The sequence below is a fragment of the Cebus imitator genome, unplaced genomic scaffold (genome assembly GCF_001604975.1).
Source record: "Cebus imitator isolate Cc_AM_T3 unplaced genomic scaffold, Cebus_imitator-1.0 Scaffold93, whole genome shotgun sequence".
NCBI lineage: Eukaryota > Metazoa > Chordata > Mammalia > Primates > Cebidae > Cebus > Cebus imitator.
The window spans coordinates 5,718,712-5,722,207 of record NW_016107408.1 but is presented as its reverse complement, the minus strand read 5'-3'; positions in this window follow the sequence as shown (position 1 = coordinate 5,722,207).

Below are 3,496 nucleotides of genomic sequence, written 5' to 3'. Positions count from 1 at the left end.
GGACATCACTGCAAACAGAGCTCCAGTTCCTCAGTGGCCCCAATATCATGCTCACAGGGTAAGAAGCCTGCCATGCCCACTGAGCTGAGTGAGATACAAGCCCCAGCCTGGGTTAGCAGAAAGGAGGCACCCAGGATGGGCACGCCTGTAATCCCAGCACTTTGGGAGGCCGAGGTGGGTAGATCACTTGAGGTCAGAAGTTCAAGACCAGCCTGGCCAACATGGGTGAAACCCCATCTCTACTAAAAATACAAAAATTAGCTGGGCGTGGTGGCACACGCCTGTAGTTCCAGCTACTTGGGGCTGAGGCAGGAGAATTACTTGAACCCGGAAGGTGGATGTTGCAGTGAGCTGAGATTGTGCTGCTGCACTTTAGCCTGGGTGACAGAGCAAGACTCCGTCTCAAAAAAAAAAAAAAATTATCTGGGTGTGGTTGCATGTACCTGTAGTCCCAGCTACTCGAGGGGCTGAGGAGGAAAATTGCTTGAACCGGGAGACAGAGGTTGCAGGGGGCCAAGATCACTGCCACTGCACTCCAGCTTGGGTGAGAGTAAGACTCTGCTCAAAAAACCCCAGTAGCTTAAGGACACATAACCAGTAAATAAGGAATTGCAGATCAACCCCAGGCCCTCTGGCCTTTCATACCCACTTTTCTGCTGAACCCACACTGTGGACCTCCGCAGCGCTGCTGCTGGAATCAACTTTAGAACCAGACAACCTTCGTCCCCCATCACAGCTGCACTGCTCCACCTCCTGGCTCTATGACCTTCAGGGAACAGCTTGGCTAATCTTGACATGGGTGAGGGGGAAGATCGGCCTCTGCTTCCCACTGCCTTCCTTTGCCTGCTTTGCTCACCAGTATACAGTGAACTCCTCCCTGGGGCTGTGCCGAGCCCTCTTTAGACTTCCTTCCACTCCCCTCCTCTGGAGCCATCTCCTTCTCTCCTGGCCTCACCCACCATCCACTTTAACTTTCACCTCCTAGGGTTGGGTGTTTACTAGGAGTCAGGTGCTGTGTGGTTTTACAGGCTCTCATTTAATCCTTTACAACCCTCTGAGGTAGATCCTGTTATTAGCCCTCACTTTACAGATAAGTCAACTAGGAGCGAGGTCATACACCCAAGGTCATGCAGCCAGTCATGGGAAAGCCAGTGTTCAAGGGCTGGATCCGCCTGGCTTCAAAGGCTTAATGAACACCAGGTCTCCACCACTTTGAATGCCCGAGACCCTCACATCTGAATCTCCAGACTGGACGGGTGTGGCAGCTCGTGCCTATGATCTCAACACTTTGGGAGGCTGAGGCAGGAGTTATCACTTGAGAAAAGGAATTTGAGACCAGCTTGGGCGATATAGGGAGTCCCTGTCTCTACAAAAAATTTAAAAATAAAAAATTGGCCAGGCACGGTGGCTCATGCCTATAATTCCAGCACTTTGGGAGGCTGAGGCTGGTGGATCATGAGATCAGGAGTTCAAGACCAGCCTGGCCAACATGGTGAAACCCCGTCTCTACTATAAATACAAAATTAGTTGGGTGTGGTGGTGCGTGCCTATAATCCCAGCTACTCGGGAGGCTGAGGCAGGAGAATTGCTTGAACTGGGACCCAAGAGGTGGAGGATACAGTGAGCCAAGATAGTGCCACTGCACTCCAGCCTGGGCTACAGAGCAAGAATCCGTCTCAAAACTAATGAGAAAATAAAATTAAAATTAAAAATCAAGACAGGTGCGGTGGATCATGCCTGTAACCCCAGCACTTTGGGCGGCCTAGGCGGACAGATCATGAGGTCAGAAGACTGAGACCAGCCTGGCCAACACAGTAAAACACCGTCTCTACTAAAAATACAAAAATGAGCTAGGCGTGGTGGTGTGTGCCTGTAGTCCCAGCTACTCAGGAGGCTGAGGCAGGAGAATTGCTTGAATCTGGGAGGCAGAGGTTGCACTGCACCAAGATCATGCCACTGCACTCCAGCCTGGGTGACAGCGTGAGACTCTGTCTTGAAAAAAAAAAATTATCTAGGCCTGGTGGCATGCACCTGTGGGCCCAGCTATTGGGGTGGTTTGCTCCAACCCAAGAGTTCCAGGCTACAGTGAGCTGTGTGTGATCACACCAGTGCACTCCAGCCTGGGCAACAGAGCAAGACTGTCTCTAAAATCAATCTCCATGGCCAGCCTCGGTGGTTTATGACTGTAATCATTTCGGACAACTGAGGCAGGAGGATTGCTTGAGCCTCGAAGGTCAAGGTTGCAGTGAGCCATGATCATGCCACTGTACTCCAGCCTAGGTGATAGAGACCCTGTCTCTAAAAAACCAATAAATAAAAATACATAAATCTCCAGACCATGAATCCAGTTACCTGCTTTACACCTCCCCAGCCCTTGGAGGAAACGGGTAGCCCTCACACTCACTCACCTCCTCCCATCTGGCAGCCATCCTGGTCAAGACAACCCCCCAATGCTTCTATTTCGCCACCACCATCGCCTTACCCCTGGGTGGCTGTGGGGACCCCAGCCTCCTCCAGTTCACTTTCAAGAGAGGAAGATGCCACATCCTTCCATTTGTGCATATCCATCAATAAAAATTGTTCATCTCACACTCCCAGTAAGAGAATGTTTTCTTAAACTGAAATACGCAAACCAACATTAGCTAAGACTTCAAAGCACAGTGTACTTGCAGCAAAGCTCAAAGCTCAGCCAGAATGAGCGTGGAAGTAAGTCCATGTTCGGAGTCTTCCTGGTATTTTCAGGGCTGTGTGATTTGGACCTCTCGTTCAATCTCATCAGTGAGACCTGTGCTGTGACCACCAGGCTCCTCTGTGCCACAGAAGTGCAGGCTCTGCCGTTTTCTTCTGATTCACTGGTACTTGCATTATCACCAATATCTTTTTTTTATTTTTGAGACGGAGTCTCACTCTGTTGCCCAACCTAGAGTGCAGTAGTGTGATCTTGGCTCACCGCAACCTCCACCTCCCAGGTTTGTGATTCTCCTACCTCAGCCTCCTGAGTTCCTGGGGTTACAGGCACCTGCCACCATGCCCAGCTAATTTTTGTATTTTTAGAGGAAATGGGGTTTCACTATGCTGGCCAGGCTGGTCTTGAACTCCTGACCTCCAGTGATCCGGCCTCCCAAAGTGCTGGGATTACAGGAGTGCACCATCATGCCCAGCCAATTGTTGTATTTTTAGTAGAGACAGGGTTCCACCATGTTGACCAGGTTGGTCGTTTTTATTTATTTATTTTTGAGACAGAGTCCTTACTCTGTTGCCCAGGCTGGAGTGCAGTGGCGTGATCTCAGCCCACTGCAACCTCTGCCTTCCAGGTTCAAGTGATTCTCCTGCCTCAGCCTCCTGAGTAGCTGGGACTACAGGAGCATGCCACCACGCCCAGCTAATTTTTGTATTTTTAGCAGAAACGGGGTTTCACAATGTTAGTCGGGCCGGTCTCAAACTCCTGACCTTGTGATCCCCCTGCCCCGGCTTCCCAAAGTGCTGGGATTACAGG